We start from the raw sequence: 18,006 nt of genomic DNA, 5'->3' as shown, positions 1-18,006 counted from the left end.
TTGTGAGCTGTGGTGTAGGCCGCAGACACAGCTTGGATCCTGTGTTGCTGTGGCTGTGGCTTAGGCTGGAAGCTGAAGTTCTGATTTGACCTCTAGCGTGGGAACTTCCACATGCTGTGGGTACAGCCCTAAAACACACACACAAAAAAAAATAAAGTGAAATCTATATAAAACTAAGCAGAATACAAAGTCTTGGTGAAGAAGACCTGGTGATCTCATTTATAAAGATATAAGGCCACTATCCTTTGGCCTTATAGTTTCAGAAAGGGCACTTCAGACGGCTCCATGTTTGCATGTCTCAGTGCCAGAGCCCAGGACATGACTCCGGTCTCCACTCTCAAATGTTCTTAGCCACTGGAGTGTCAAGTCTGTTCAGCAGGTGGTTCTTTGGTAGAGAAATGACTTCTGCGATTCTATATCTGCTGGCTTTGGCTTATGTCTTACACTTTCAGCATCATCTCCATTAATAGTTACCATCATAATATGTGTGGTACACTTTGACAAGCCTGGATCCAGATGTTCAATGGGAGAACATTCAGCAACATCAGCTTTAAAGCCAGTCTCTTACTCAAGCTCCCAAAGATCAGGTGCCTCCAGGTTTTCCTTACCATCCATGACACCTGCAGAGAATCTAGGTAGAAGCCTCCCATTGGTGGTTGGAACTGCTCCACCAGGATAATGCGCTTAGAAGAGTTCTTTGCAGTTCAGCAAAAACTGCCACTGTCCTTTCCCAGTTGAATGAGTCACAATTTCCCAAGTTCCTGTTTTCTCAGCAGAATCCACGTAAGTTTTTTTTCAAGCTTGACCCATTTTTTTCCTTCTGAAATTAATCCTCCAAAATAACAGACTCTTTGGCAGTTTGAGAAGACTCTATTGGTTCTTGGTTTTCCATTTACTTGCTTGCTTGCTTTTTTTTCCTTTCTTTTTTTTTTTTCCCCGATGGCCACACCTTTGGCATATGGAAGTTCCTAAGCTAGGGGTTGAATCAGAGCTTCAGCTGAGGGCTAGGCCACAGTCACAGCAATGCCAGATCTGAGCCACATCTGTGACCTACACCACAACTTGCGGCAACACTGGATCCTTAACCCACTGAGCGAGGCCAGGGATTGAACCTGCATCCTCATAGATACAACATAAGGTCCTTTACCCATTGAGCCACAATGGGAACTCAGGTTTTCCATTCCCAAACTAGTTAGTCTTTACAGACCTCAAGCAAGAAGTTTATGTCCAAGATGTGGAGTGAAGGGAAGGGTACACCTTTGGGAAGGGAGACAAAAGAAAAGAAGGCAGCAGTCTCAGGAGATGTGATGCTACTTCTTTTAGATTTCAGGGTGTTGTGAGAATTAAGTGTGTTCAAAAATTCAGAGTGCATGGTTTATTCAACAGCAATCTTGGGCTCACAGCAATGAAATATCTTTATCTCCCAGAAGATATGGTCACCTCTGCCAGGCAGCCTTTAGCCACGGTGTCCCTCCCTTGGCTATGTCTGGGGACAGGAACTGGGAGAAATTCAGACTTTTTCAACTGTGCACCTGGGGAATTATAGCACCCACTGGAGTGCCAGCACCATGAGGGCCAGGATTTTCATCTGCATACTCACCACCATCATCCCAGGGCCTCAGACATTACTGGGCACCCAGGAGGTACTTAACACGCTTAGTGGAATGAATGGGTGAATAACTCCGTAGATACTTACAAGAGTTAATACTACTGAGATGAGACAATTCACACCATGGAGAAGATATCTCACAGCTGAGTCAAATGTGATAAAGGCTTTAGTCCTATAGTCTCCCTTTTCGAGAGCAGCTTTTAAAAGATCCCAGTTTTATGGGGCATTTTAATGGAAAGAAATTAATGAGTTAAAGTTATGTAGTTTTACTCAGCTTCCATCATTATTACTTATTGATCCAAGGCCGCTCATGGAGCACCTGGCAGCAGTGAAAGAAAAACAGTAGCAGGTGTTTGGACTTCGTTTGTACTTGCTAACTAATTAGATGAGGATTTTTTTCCCCCTAGAAACCCAAGCAGTTTTTATTTGGCTCCAAAATTGAGAGTCTGACCCCCAGGGGCTTCAGCCAGCTCTGTTTCTCTCTCTTGCTTCTAGACGGGAAGACATTCTAGCATTAAGATGCTTTGCATGTAAACAATGTTATTCATGCGAAGTCGATTTTCTCGTTTAAGTCTCAGCATTCTGATGATGCCAGATTTTACACAGAGAACGGACTGGAGTCAGATTGTCACAGTTTGAATCGCAGTTCTGCATTTACTAACTGTATGACCTTGAGCATGTTACTTAATTTTTCTGTGCTCCAGTTTCAAAATCTGTAAAATAGGGATAATGGTGGTATTTACATCACTAGATTACAATGGTTAAACAAACAGACAGTGTCTTGGACACAGTAAGTGCTATATGTCATCCTTTCGTCATAAAAATACTTGAATTTCCAATACTTCAGTTGCTAGTAAAGTTTTTGCTAATAATCGATTATCTGATATTTTGCACATGTGGCTGACACAGTTATAAACAGGTTTTACGTTTATAAATGTAAGTCCTGGCGATCCCACTGTGGCATACTGGGTTAAGAATCAAACTGCAGTGGCTTGGGTCACTGAAGGGACATGGGTTTGATCCTTGGCTGGGCACAGTGGATTAAAGGATCTGGCATTGCCACAGCTGCTGCATAGGTTGCCTGTTTTTTTTATTTTTGTTTTTTTATTTCTTTGCTTTTTAGGGCCACACCTGTGGCATATGGAAGTTCCCAGGCTAGGGTTTGAATTGGAGCTGCAGCTGCTGGCTTATGCCACAGCCACAGCAATGCAGGAACAGAACTGCATCTGTGACCTACACCACAGTTCATGATAATACCAGATATCTGACTCACTGAGTAAGGCCAGGGATAAAACCCGCATTTTCTTCGATACTAGTCAGGTTAATTTCCACTATGCCGCAATGGGAATTCCCGCTACATAGGCTGCAGCTGCAGCTCAGATTCAATCCCTGGTCCAGGAACTTCCATAGGCCACGGGTGTGACCTTAAAACAAAACCAAACAAAAAAAATGTAAGTCCTACATGAAAGCTTGGTGGAGGTTCAAGGACTGCTTAGGTGGAGAATGTCAGCTAAGGTTTGGGGCAGACTCCAAGAGAAATTTGGGCAGCCACTGGCTACCTTTTGCAAAGCCACTGGAGAGACTCCCAGAGAATCAAGCCCCAGGAAAGACAAGAGCCAGGCATTTCCAGGGGATTTCAGGAGCAAGAGCCCATGGAGGGACTAGGAATGACTCTGATGATTTTCCTCCTTGCATCACTCCTCCAGAGAGCTGAGTTCTTCCAAGAGAGTTTGACTGGCCTGAAGTCATCAGCCCACCCTTGGGCCTAGTAGTAGGGGCCAGTGTGGTACCTGGATGGCTGGTCCCAACTGGATTACAGGGCATGGAGGAGAGGGAGTTATTCAAAGGATGAGCAGGGTGTTTTACCCAAGAAATGGGCAGGGTTGCTGGGCAGGCCAAAGAAGCAGCTGTCCAGGAAGAAGGAGGGAGGGCAAAGTTTTCTAAAATACTGTTTATGTTTGTCCTGTAGGCCTTTCCAGGAATTTAAATGTGTCTCTCTCCCTGAGAGGCTGGCTCGTCCTCTCGGGGCATTGCAAGAATCTGGCAATAATCATAAACTGCTTCTTTCCCTGGCCTAATGAAGCAGATCTCTAGTTGTTTGTGTTGCATTCATTTACATACTAATCTTTCCCTCACAGGTTCATAAGAACAGTGATTCCTAGTTCAATCAAAACACATTATGCTGAACTTTCAGGATTCAACACATGATAAGCTTACAGAAATGGTGGCTCACATATTCATGAATCCTTTTCTCAGTTGGGTTGTTTTTGGCTGTAAGGGCCAGAACATCCAACTCCAAGTTGCTTAAGCAACAGAAATGTATTGATGCACATAACTGAATGTCCAAATGCAGGAGAGGTGGAGGGGGATGTATTCACCCAAGTGGTTCCAGCCCTTCTCCTCTGCAATTACCATAATGCTTTCTGCCCTGTTTTCTCTCTATGTTCTTCATCTCAGGCTGGAAGCAAGACAGCTCAGAATTTCCAGGCCTCGTGACAATGCACAACAGTATCTGGAGGAAAGTGAGATCATTTCTTCGTGAAGATCTCAGGAATAAGGTAACGTTCCCCTGAATCTTCTAGCAAACTTTCCACTCATGTCCTTGGCCCAGAATGGGTCACATACCCAATCCAGAAACATCCCTGGTAAAATATCATCCACTAACTGGCTTAGACCTGGATTCTTGAACCAGCCAAACGAGCAGAGAGAATTATATGATCATGCCTGGTTCCCAACTCACAGGCCACTAGGCAGCAAAAAAAAAAAAAAAAAAAAAAAGAAGACACATATGGGAGTTTCTGTTGTGGCTTAGTGGCTTAAGAACCCGACACAGTGTCCATGAGGATGCAGGTTCGATCCCTGGCCTCGCTCGGTGGGTTAAGGATCCAGTATTGCCACAAGCTGTGGCTCCAGCATTGCTGTGGCATAGGCCTGCAGCTGTGGCTTGGATTTGACCCTAGCCAGAAAACTTCTATGTGCCAAGGTGCTGCCATAAATTTTTTTTTTAATAAATAAAAATAAGGAAAATATGTTGAGAAAATAGGGTATGCATTTTTTTTTCTCCACAATATCTGAATTCCAACCACTTCTATGTCTGAGAAATGTAAGACTTAGTAGAAGACAGAGGCCACTTTGCATTAATGATGGAGACACCGTCAGCTTTCTGACTCCCGCTCAGCAAGGTCAGGGACATGTAACTGACACTCCACTGGTCACATATGACTGTCTCAGTCAGGTTCTTTTTTTTTTGGCTGCACCCACAGCATGAGAAAGTTCCTGAGCCAGGGATCAAACCCACGCAACAACAGTAGCAGTGCCAGATCCTTAACCCGCTGAGCCACCAGTCAGGTTCTTTTTAGAAGCCATGATGCAGAAGAGTCAGGAACCTCCTGGAATATCCATTTGAGTGGCAGGTAGTAGCTGGCTTCCAAGGACATCAGTGGCACCAGCAATGTTACATCAAGTGTAGGGCTGCCAGATTTAGCAAATAAAAACACAAGAGACCCAGTTCAATTCAAATTTCAGATTAAAAAATAAACAATTTTTAGTATAAATATTTTAGTATAACTATGTCTCAAATAATGCACGGGATGTACTTATACTTTTTAAATGATACACTGTTTATTTAAAATTGAAATTTAGTGTCCTACATTGTATCCCACAACCCTAATCCAATGGCATCTGGTTTCCAGGGGCAACCAAGTATTCAGTGGCAATGGCAGAAGGGTCCTCACCAGACTGGTTTGTGCCTTGTTTGGGGTTATAGTCCAGCCTGCTATCTCCCTCGCTGGCTCCTGCTCAGTTTCCAAGCCCAGTTTGGCATTATTACCAGAAATTCTGTGCAAGTAAATCATACAATGTAAGCTGAGGTTGCCTGCAACTCTGAACCCTGAGCATACAAACCTCAACATCCACTACAAAAATGTGAACCTGCCCTTTCAGCATTGATATCAGTACAAAACACAAAAGGAGGAAAGAACATTTTTTTTCTCTCTTTTTAGGGCCAACCTGCAGCACACGGAAGTTCCCAGGCTAGTGGTTGAGTCAGAGCCACAATTGCCAGCCTACGACACAGCCACACCAGATCCAAGCAGCATCTGAGACCTTCACCACAGCTCATGGCAATGCCAGATCCTTAACCCACTGAGTGAGGCCAGGGATCAAACCTGAATCCTCATGGATACTAGTCAGGTTCTTATCCCACTGAGCCACAACAGGAACTCCAGGAAAGGAATACTTTTAAAGCATAAGTAGCATGGCACTGCCTTTTGAAGTCTGGGCCTTCTTAGACTAGGGTTCTTTGCAAGCTTCTTTTGTCAGTGGCTTAAGGAATTTCCCAACAATGCCTCTTACTTCAACTAACCCAAGTGTAACATGGAAACATTTCTGGAAGGTTCGATGACTTAATAATTAGGATTGGAAAATTGTGGCATAAGCAGACAAAGGTCCCTTACTAGGACTTTTCTTTTTCTTTAGTCTGTCTGGACTAATAAACCTAAACTCTTTTCAGGGAGGGAGATATTTTCATATATCATAACTTCACTGCTACTATGTTTTGCAATGTAAATATTATGAACACCTGTAGCATGAAGAATGTAATTAATACCTTGGGGCTCCTAAGTTAAACTGTATTCCTATTAACCTTCTTACATTCCCAGAATAATATATACATGGCCTGAATTCTGTTTGGATGGTGGCTGATGCTAATTTTCCTATTGTCCTTGGGTAGTCCAATGAAGCAATTGAATTACACTAATAGTTAAAGACTGGAAACCCTGCCCTTCTTTCTCCTCTAGATCATGGAAGAAGCATCTTGGTTCTAGATGGTGAAATTTGCTACCCTGCACATATGCCAGGGGATACTGGATCGCTTGAGCTACTGGCTTATTCGGTGATGATAAACATGGTTGGCTGAGGATGAACATAGTATTTATAAGCTGGGCACAGTCTCTTCAGGCTTTTCTAGTTTCGCTCCCTCATAGCTAGGACAGCTGGAATTTGGCTCTGGAAGCCAAATGCAAAGCAAAGATTCTCTTAACCATTGACAATTCTGAACATGAACAGGCTATTAAAACATAGGGTTGGTGGATGTCCCACTGTGATGCAGTGAGTTAAGAATCCTACTGCAGCAGCTTGGGTCTCTGCAGAGATGAGGTTTCAATCCCTAGCTGGGTCCAGTGGGTTAAAGTTCAGCCTTGCCATAGCTCAGATTCAATCCCTGGCCCGGGAACTTCCAGGGAACTTTTGTATGCTGCAGGTATGGCCATAAAATACAAAAACCGAAAAAAAAAAACAACATACGTGTGGTGGATTTTTTTTTTTTTTTTTTGTCCTTTATCTCTTTGGGGCCACATCCAGGGCATAGGGAGATTCCCAGGTTAGGAGTTGAATCAGAGCTATAGCCGCTGGCCTACACCACACCCACAGCAACAAGGGATCCAAGCTGTGTCTGCGCCCTACATCACAGTTTACGGCAACGCCAGATCCTTAACCCACTGAGCGAGGGCAGGGATCAAACCTGCGTCCTCATGGATGCTAGTCAGGTTCATTAACCTCTGAGCCACAACAGGAACTCTGTGGTGAATTTTTTTTTCCCCCACCCAGCAGCCATTCCTTTTTTTCTCACATCCTCTGATTTTTGCAGAGAAAAGTATAGCTCCCACACTATGTGAAATCTACGAGAGACAGTGAAACCAAAGCCTGCCATTCTACTGAAGAAACTGAGGGGTCCCTTAAGGCTCCTTTTAAAGAGTCCTGCTTCTAACTGTCCCATCCTAGGCCCAGTGGTGGTAGAGCATGTGACCTCAGCCTGGCCAGATACGTGGCCATGTTGACTGGTTCACTTAATCAGAGCCAATAGGACACAGCAAAACCTGGACTGGGACTCTTGAGAAAAAAACATTTTGGTTTTTTTTTCACTGGATTCAAAGTTGTAGAAAGTTAGGTTTGGAATTAACAGTTTGCAAACCAGCTGTTACCACAGTGAAGAGGCTTGTCTGAAAATAGGGCAAATCAGGGCCTGGAGAACCGAAAGATAAAAGAGAAACTAGGTCCTGGCGACATCACTTGACTTTCATCAAGTCACGACTGAAGCTAGACCTACCCCTGGAATTGCCCTTTTCTAAGTCAGTGTGGTTCCTGTCACATGGGACAGAGGTCAAGTGATACAACTGGTTTGCCCGCCAACACACACATGCAAGTGTGAGACTGTCCGTAATGAAGACTAGTCACAGCCAGGCCTCGGACCAAGGGCTTGGACCTCTGGATCGCTGTAGGGCAGAGTCTCACCCAGGGTTTCCTGCTGTAATTTCAGGCAAATCACCTCCCCTGTCTCTGTCTCCACCCCATCAAAGTTAAGTTCCTACTGGTCAAGGAGATTCACGCTGCCATTGTGGGGACAGCAGTATGGAAGGAGCCAATACAAAAAAAGGTACTTGGCTTCAGTATTGTTCTGTTATAATACAATAGTATTGTTTTTTTTCTTTCTAAGCAATCTGGGAAATTTTACCAAAAGAAACAATTCTGGAAGCATACATTGTGCTTTTCTTTTCCCTCAAGGGCATAGAAGAAATTCCAAAATCAGAGAGTTTGTAAGATCAATTGCCTTTTAATTCAGCTACCTTGCAGTTTTTTTGTTTTTTGTTTTTTGTTTTGGGGGCTTTTTTGTTTTTGTTTGTTTGTTTGTTTGTTTGTTTTCTTCATATTTAAGTATTTGGTGGTGGTCAGATTACATTTCTGCTAAAAGCCCATGGCTTGTTTTCAGGTGGGAAAGTTAAATATAGTTGTATCCTGTTTGAGGTCTGTGAATAATTTTGATAAAATGTTCAGAAAAATATTATTTCACAAAACCCTGCCCTCAAAGCAGGATTAAATGGAATCGACATACTAGTTTGTTTGGTTTGGAGGCTGGGGATGTGGGGGTGTGGTGGATTATTAAGTTCCAGTTATCAGCCTTCTCTAGAAAAATGAATGACCTTTCTAAATACGTTTCCTGAGAAAAATGACTAAACGTTGAGTAACACTGCAATAAGCCTGTAAACTGTAAAACGGATACATCAAAGGGGAGAAAAAGTTCAGGATCTCTACAATCGTCTGAGAAATGTATTAACATGGAAATTGGTACCATAAAACATGCTATTTTGGGTAGTTCCCAGGAACTTCTGCATCCCGTGGATATAGCTCCCCCCAAAAATGCCATTTTTGCTGTAAGGCAGAGTATTTACTAGCTTCAGCAATCCTGGCACGCATACACACACACACACACACACACACACACACGTACATGAATGTTCATTGCAGCATTTTTCTTAAAAGCAAAAATGTAGAAACAACCCAAATGTCCATCAGTTGATGAATGGGCAACAAAACGTGGGATAGCCACAAAGGAATATTATTTGTCCACAAAATGGAATGAAATTATGATACATGTCGCAATATAGATAAATCTTAAAAACATGCTAAGTAAAAGAAGCCAAACAGAAAAAGCCATGTATTATATGAATCCATTTACCTGCTGGGTATATATCTAGGATCTAGAATTACTAGATCATATGGTAACTATATGTTTAATTTGTTAAGGATGGCCAAATTGTTTTGCACAGCAGCTGCACCATTTTGCATTTCCAGCAGCAGTGTATCAGCATTCCAACTTCTCCACACCCTCACCAACGCTTGCTGTTGTCTTATTATAGCCATCTTAGTAGATGTAAAGTAATATCTCCTTGTGGTTCTGATTTGCATTTCCATAATGAGTAATGATGTTGAACATGCTTTCATGTACTGTTGGCCATTTGTCTACCTGCTTTGGAGAAATGTCTATTCAGATCCTTTGTCAATTTTTTTAAATGAGTTGTCTTTTTACTGTTGAGTTGTGAGAGATTTTTATGTATTCTAGATACAAGTCCATATCAAATATGTGATTTACCAATTTTTTTTTCCCAGTATGTGTCTTTTCCCTCTTTCTTTTTTTCTTTTCTTGGGCAGCATGTGCAGCATATGGAAGTTCCCAGGCTGGGGGTCAAATTGGAGCCCTGTAGCCACCAGTCTATGTCACAGCCACAGCAATGCGGGATCTGAGCCTAGTCTGTGACCTACACCACAGCTCATGGAAATGCCAGATTCTTAACCCACTGAGCACAACTAGGAATTGAACCCGCATCCTCATGGATACTAGTCGGGTTTGTTACTGCTGAGCCACGATGGGAACTCAAATCTTTTCACTTTCTTTTTAATCATTTTTTAATTTTTATTTTATATCGGAGTATAATTGATTTACAATATTGTGTTAATTTTAGGTGTACAGAAAAGTGATTCAGATATACATATATCCGTTCTTCCTCAGATTCTTTTCCTGTATAGGTTATTACAGAATATTGAGTAGCGTTCCCTGTGCTATACAGTAGGTCCTTATTGGTTACCTATTTTATAAATAGTAGTGTGTATATCTTAATCTCAAACTCCCTTTTTTTTTTTTTTGGCTTTTTTAGGGCCACACCTGTGGCATGTGGAAGTTCCCAGGCTAGGGGCTGAGTCAGAGCTGTAGCCACTGGCCTGCACCACAGGCACAGCAATGTGGGATCTGAGCCGTGTGTGTGACTTACACCATAGCTCACTGCAACGCCAGATCCTTAACCCACTGAATGAGGCCAGGGATCGAACCTGCATCCTCATGGGTACTAGTCAGACGCATTTCCACTGAGCCACAATGGGAACTCCATCAAACTCCTAATTTACCCCTCCATCTTTTCCCTTTGTTAACCATAAGTTTGTTTTAGAAGTCTGTGAGTCTGTTTCTGTTTTGTGAATAAGTTCTTTTGTATCATTTTTTCAGACTCCACATATAAGAGATATCATGTGATATTTGTCTTTCTTTGTCTGACCTACTTCACTTAGTATGATAATCTCTTGGTCCATTCATGTTGCTGCAAATGACATTATCTCATGCTTTTTATGGCTGAGTAATATTCCATTGTACATATGTGTGTGTGTGTATACACATACATATATATCCCATCTTCTTTATGTTGTTTTTCTGTTGATGGACATTTAGGTTGCTTCCAGGTCTTGACTATCGTAAATAGTGCTGCAATAAGCATTGGAGTGCAAATATCTTTTCATGTTATGGTTTTCTCTGGATATATGCCCAGGAGTGGGACTGCTAGATCATATGGCAATTCTATTTTTAGTTTTTTGAGGAACTTCCGTACTGTTCCCCATAGTGGCTGTACCAATTTACATTCCCAGCAACAGTGTAGGAGGGTTCTCTCCTCTCCAGCATTTGTTATTCTCTCCAGCATTTGTTATTTGTAGACTTTTTTATGGGCCATTCTGACCAGTGCGAGGTAATAGCTCATTGTAGTTTTGATTTGCTTTTCTCTAATAATTAGTGATGTTGAGAATCTTTTCATGTGCTTTTTGGCCATCTATATGTCTTCCTTAGAGAAGTGTCCATTTAGATCTTCTGCCCATTTTTTTGATTGGGTTGTTTGTTTTGTTTTGTTTTGTTTTTATATCAAGCTGCATGAGATATTTGTGTATTTCTGGAGATTAATTCCATGTTGGTTGTTTTGTTTACAAAGATTTTCTCCCATCTGTGGTTTTTTTCATTTGTTTATGATTTCGTTTGCTGTGCAAAATCTTTTAAGTTTTATACGGTCTCATTTGTTTATTTTTGTTTTTATTTTTGTTATTCTAGGACAAAAAGATATTGGTGCATTTTCTGTCAAAGAGTGTTTGGCCTATGTTTTCCTTTAAGAGTTTTATAATATCCACACTTACATTTAGATCTTTAATCCATTTTGAGTTTATTTTTGTGGATGGTTTTAGAGAATATTCTAATTTTATTCTTTTACATTTAGCTGTCCAGTTTTCCCAGAACTGCTTATTGAAGAGATTGTCCTTTATCCACTGTATAGCCTTGCCTCCTTTGTCTTAGATTAATTGGCCATAGATGTGTGGTTTTATTTCTGGGCTTTCTATCCTGTTCCATTGGGCTATAGTTCTGTGTTTGTGCCAGTACCATACTGTTTGTTAACAGTAGCTTTGTAGTATAGTCTGAAGTCAGGAAGCCTATTCCTCCTGCTCTGTTTTTCTTTCTCAAGATTGTTTTGGCTATTCAGGGTCTTTTGCATTTCCATACAAATTTTAAATTTTTTCTTTTCACTTCTTGATGGTATGCTTTGAAGCAAAAAAAATATTTAATTCTGATGTCCACTTTGTCTATTTTTTTTTATTTGGTTGCTTGTTCTTTTGGTGCCATATCTAAGGAATCATTGCCTAATCCAAGGCCATGGAAATGTATAGCTGTGTTTCCTTCTAAGCATTTAGTAGTTTTAGCTCTTACATTTAAGTCTTTAATGCATCTTCAGTTCATTTTTATAAATGATGTAAGGTATGGGTCCAATGTCATTCTTGTGCTTGGGGATATCCAGTTGCCCCAGTGCCATTTGTTGTAGATACTATACTTTCCCCACAATGGTCTGGTACCCTTTTTGAAAATCACTGATCATAGATGTGTAGATTTATTTCTAAACTCTCAATTTTATCCTAATGCTTTATATGTCTATCCTTATGCTAATACGACACTGTTTTGGATACTGCAGTTTTGTGAGAAGTTTTGAAATTAGAAAGTATGAATGCTCCAGCTTTGCTTTTTCCTTTAAAGATTTTTTTAGCTATTCTGTGTTTCCTTCTCATTTCTATATCAATTTCAGGATCAGCGTGTCAATTCTAGACAAAAAAAAATCACCTGAGATTTTGATAGAGATTATACTGAATCTATAGATCAATTGGGAAGTATTGACATCTTAACAATACTGTCTTCCAATCAATGAACATAAGTTGTCTCTTCATTTAACTCTTTAATTTTTTCAATGAGATTTTGCAGTTTTCACTGTACAATTCTCTCACTTATTTTATTAAATTTGTATCCAATTAATTATTTTTTAATTTTATCTGTTGAGCCTATATCCTGCATCCTTGTTAAACATGCTGATTCCAATAGCTTTTCAGATCTTTAGGATTTTCAATATACAATATCATATCATTTGCAAATAGTTTCAGTTCTTTCCAACCTGGATGCTTTTTTCTTTTTCTTACCTAATTTCTCTGGCTATAACTGCAGTGCAATATTGACTAGAAGTGATGAGAGCAGACATCCTTGTTTTTTACCTCATTTGAGGGTGAAGATTCTTACCCTATCTTTCTCAACCATTTGCTTTCTCAAATTCTCCCCAGGTGGTCCTTTTTAAAGAGGCCACCCAGTTCTATGTACTCATATATTTTTCCCTTATTGAGTCTTCAGGTCTCTGAATTTAGAGTAAGTAGGGCAGGTCATCCAATTAGATTGTATATGTTTAACATCTTATATCTTATATATATAAGCTATTTTAGCTATAAAAGGAATATCTACCTTTGCATGCATTGTCCTTGAGTTAGCCATACTTAAAACTTATGTGGCCCAAATTAGAGCACTGCCTAAATGTTTCAATTTAACCCATCTCTTCTGCTTTGTATTTCAATGTCTTAAGGACAGCTTCTGTGACCAGAAAGGATCATTCAGATACCACATTTTTTTGCTGTTTAAATCAAGTTTATTGGGGGTATAGTTTGCACCCATAAGAAATAAAATGTGCCCATATTTAGTGCATTGTTTCATGAATTACAAAAGTGTATAGATCTAGGAGTTTCCATTGTGGCTCAGCAATAACAAACTCAACTAGTATCCATAAGGACACAAGTTCCATTCCTGGACTCACTCATTGGGATCTGGGTGTTGGCGTGAACTGTGGTGTAGGTTGCAGATGTGGCTAGGATCTGGCAATGCTGTGTCTGTGGTATAGGCCAGCTGCTACAGCTCTGACTCAACACCTAGCCTGGGAACTTCCATATGCCACAGGTGCAGCCCTAGAAAGACCAAAATAAATGAATAAATAAATAAATGAAAAAATAAATAATCACCAAAAAGTTTCTCTATGCCTTCCTGTAACCTTCTCAGCCCAGCATCATGAAACCACTGACTTGTTTTCTGTCACTATAGATTAGTCTAACCCATTGGCACTACAGAATAGTGATTTCTGTTACTATAGATAAATCTTAGAACTTAACATGAACAGATTCTTACAGTACATAGTCTTTCATGTCTGGCTTCTTCCATTCAACAGTGTTTTTGAAATTCATGCATATTATTATGTATATAAGTAGTTTGTTGTTGTTGCTGAGAAATATTCCATCGTAAGATATATCACTTCAATTAGCAATATTAGTCGTAGTTTTCACCTGTTGGTGAACATTTGGGTTTAGCTTAGTTCGGGACTATTATGAATAAAGTTGCTGTTAACATTCATAAGCAAGTCTTTGTGCAGATCTGTGTTTTAAGTTCTTTTGTGCAAATATCTAGAAGTGGAATTACTGGACCCTATGTTAAATGCTTAACTATATATATATATATTTAAAGCAAAACAGAACAAACTTATTAAACTGTTTTCCAAAGTAGATGAACAGTTTTACACTCCTATCAGCAATATATCAAAGTTATTTCTGGTTAATCTACAACCTCACCAAGATTCGGTGTTATCAGTCTTTTAAATTTCACCAGTCTAGTGGGTGTGAAGTGGTTCGAATTATTGTGGTTTGAATTTCCTTGATGATCATTAATGTCAAGCATCTATCTGTTTGTGTACTTACTAGTCACTCAGATATCTTCTTTTGAGAAGGGTGTGTTCCAGTCACAGCCATGTTTTTTGGGGTTTTTTTTTTACCAGTTATTTAATGCTGTTTTTCAAAGAACAGACACCTCAAATTTTAATGAAGTCAAATCGATTAGGTTTTTCTTTTAAATTAGCAATTTGTGTCCTCCCTAAGAAATATTTGCCCCAAGCTTGCAAAGATTTATCTCCAACATCTTCTTCCAGAATTTATATGTAAATTTTGAATTATTTTTTTGTCCAGTGTAAGGTAAGGGTTGGGTTCCCCCAGATTAAGGGATGTAAAGAGCAGTGGTGTGCAGAGTAGGCCACTCACAGGGGTTATTACACTGTTTGAAATTTACATTAAATACTTAGCATTGAAAGTGTGAAATATATTTATATGCATATTAGTTTTTAAAATCTAAACAATTTAACAGTTGAAGTACCCTAATCAGGAGTCCACTCCTGGGGTGTTTAAATCAGCATTTGAAAAACCCCCAAATAAGAATTAATGTTCTAGAGGGAGTTTCTGCAAACTATTCAAATAGCCAGAGTTTGTAAATTAGCAAAAGGAGTGTTAGATATTTTTCACTGGTGAAATGAGGGACATTTAAGATACGTAAAGGGGAATTTCCATCGTGACTCAGGAGTAACAACTCCGTCTAGTATCCATGAGGATGTGGGTTTGATCCCTGGCCTTGTTCAGTGGGTTAAGGATCCGGCGTTGCTGTGAGCTGGCAGCTGTACTTCCGATTTGACCCCTCGCCTGGGAACTTCCATGTGCCATGGAAAAGGGTTTGCTTTGCTGGCACTTTCTCCACTTTGTGACCAGGGTATAAGAATTTGTGCACACTTGTTGTGACCAGATGACCTCTTTGGGCCTCAATTTTCTTCTCTGTAAAATGGGAAGAATTCACTCTATCTCCTAGGAGATATTGAGAAGAATGATGCAATATACCCAGCTCTAGGCCTGGCACTGAATGACTATTTCGCACTTGTATTTATTCCCTTTTCTTTGACCATCTTCTTTACCATACATTTTGGGTTCCTAATCTTATATTGCTTACATGTTCTCTGTAGTATTCTCATCTCAGCTCTCTTCCTGGACAAAGTCTTTAAGTTTAGCTAATGCTCACCTCCCTGTGCAGATCCCAGGGCAAAGTTTATGAAATCTTAGTGTACCTAATCGCCTGTGATGCTGCTTTAAAATGCAGAATCCACCAATCTACCTCCAAAAATTGTGGTTCTGTAAGTCTGCCTGCATGTGGGCCAGGAATCTGCAGTTTCATCACATACCTTCAGCTCTGCTGAATGAGGAAGTAGAAGGCCACACTTAGAGAAATCCGTGATCTGAGAAAAGCTTGCTCAGAGCCCTGGAGCTGCATTTTCTTCAAATGCAAACCTGAACAAAGACAGCAAACCTAGTTTTCTAGTTCCCCCAGGGAGCCTCAGACTGAGCTGACCCAGAAACCTAAAGCTAGCTCAACACCCAAGTTACTCATTACTCCTCCTCTTGATGATGTAGAAATACCATTTTTTGCCTGTCCAAAATGCATCTCCCTTTTTTCTGGAAAAAACCCTAGATTTTCCTTACTCCTGGTTGAAATAAATGGTTCAAGCAAGGCTGATGCCCTCCCCCACCCCCAGATCAAGTCAGTGAACGTCAGCCTCCAGGGCACTGACTGTAACCAGGGAGAGGAGTGCTCTTCCTTGGGGATAAAATGATAGGGACCTAAGCCTAGAGGGGCTAGTCTTAAAGTAGGTGGAGAGTCCACTGAGAATGAAAGGATAGTTCTGGAGCTCCTGTGACATCTTAGGCTCCTAGAGTTCCTAGTTGCTAATTCTTTTCGGTTAAGTCAGTCTGAGCTGGAATTTCTCTCTGCCACTGAGAGTTCTAATAATACACAGAGCCAAACTCTCAAATGAAAGCCTTTCTATCAACCCTCTCTCAGCTCTTCTCACCCCCTCCTTTCTGCACAAAGGGATCCTCCCTCACTGGGCTGTCCCAAGAATTCCCCTTTACCTCACTTTCCCCAGAAAATGTACCTCCTTGCCACAACTGAAATCCTACAGAGTCGAGTTTCCCAAGCCCCTGTAGACCGTCCTCTTTGGGTAGGGCCAAGTCTAGCCCACTTTTTTTTTTTTTCCACTCTTTGAGGGGGGAAAAAAATCCTCTTCCTTTGAGATTCATGTTATTAGAGCTCCCTGTTTATTATGAATTTCATGACAACTTAATTCACTTAGGCTTGACACCTGTTTTACAGTCTCCCCGTCCACCTCTGCCATCATTCCACAAGGGTGTCACCATTCCATTAATAGTCTGTAATTCATAGTTTATATATCACTTACTGTGTACCAGGCATGATTCTAAGCACTTTGCATATATTTTAGTTCACTTGACCCTTCTAATAGCATGGGGCATTATTATTCCCATTTTATACATGAGGAAATTGAGGCCCAGGAAGTCTATTTAGACTTGAGTTACCCAGCCACTAAGTGGTAGAGTGGGGATGAGGACAGAGAATCTAATTGCAGTATCTGGACTCTTAATACAAATGGTAGCTTCCCAATTCCCTGTTCCCTATAATCAGAGCATCCCTCATAACCCGCCTCTATATTGGTCCTGGACATTTGGAAGATGCTGGAAGAGATGGCAGCTGAGCGTGGTTTGGATGGCCAATGGAGGTCTGTACCTCTCCTTTCTACAGCTCAATTATTTATCATCTCCCATGTAAAGGTACCAGTAGGCCTAGAAGCTGGGATGTAAGTTGGGCTGAAAACACAGCAGTAGAAAAGCAGATCATAGACTGGGCTCCTGATAACCCATAATGCCTCTTCTCTGTCCTGCTAGTCCTTATTTTCTAAGAGAAGGTTGCTGCATTCAGGCCAACCCATCCTCCTTCTGCCTAGGACTGTCCTTAGAATGTATGCCTTGTCTACACCCTAACCCCTGGCCCTCAACTTTCTAGAAACTTTGCACAATAGGTCCAAAAGAGCAGAGGGAAGGATGCCAAAGACTGAGAGGGGGAAGCCAGGGAGCAGTTTCACCATGGCAGCCAATCACACCTAAATGTAGCTGCAGCCAGAGTGCCCCCACCTGAAAAGTCAGGCTCCACCCTCCTTTTCCTAACATAATCCCACTCCTTTCCAGCCTTCTTGCTGTCATTCCCCTCTCCAGCTCAACAGCTTGCCCACTTCCGGCTGCTGACGGGCCCTCCTGGCTTCACCATGCCTGCTAACATACCTTCCACAATCCTCAGTCCTGCCAAACCCAGTCTGTATCAGCACAAATAGCCCACTTTTCTGTTCCAGGCTCTACAGCTGGTAATAAAAACACACAAGTGTGTGTACCGGTGCCACAATAAAGTCTCCAAGCATGATCCCCACCCCCAACCCCACGACACCAAGCAAGACTAATTAGTACTCACAACAGCTTTAATTATAACTTTTTTTGAGTTTTTACCAGGTGCCAAGCACTCCCCCTAACCACTCTACCAGCACTTTATTTAATCCTCAAAACACTACCGCCAGGAGTTAGGGACCATTGTGATTCTCATTTGACAGAAAGGAAAACTGAGGCACCGGAAGGTGGCCTGCTCAGGGTCACAACTGCGTCCCTCTGACCGCACTTACAACCCACAGGAGCCCAACCAGTCCCCGCCAGTCACTACAGCACTAAACTGCTGTGTCACGCCGAAGCAGCAGGTTCAC

General features: G+C 41.2%; 1 pseudogene; it reads right to left on the bottom strand.

The window, feature by feature from the left end:
- Positions 1–251: 251 nt before the first annotated feature.
- Positions 252–892, bottom strand: LOC125120851 (ADP-sugar pyrophosphatase-like; annotated as a pseudogene).
- Positions 893–18,006: the final 17,114 nt, after the last annotated feature.

This window comes from Phacochoerus africanus, chromosome 2 (genome assembly GCF_016906955.1).
Source record: "Phacochoerus africanus isolate WHEZ1 chromosome 2, ROS_Pafr_v1, whole genome shotgun sequence".
NCBI classification, from domain to species: domain Eukaryota; kingdom Metazoa; phylum Chordata; class Mammalia; order Artiodactyla; family Suidae; genus Phacochoerus; species Phacochoerus africanus.
Note: the sequence above shows the minus strand (reverse complement) of the source record. Positions and strands in the feature narration are given on the sequence as shown.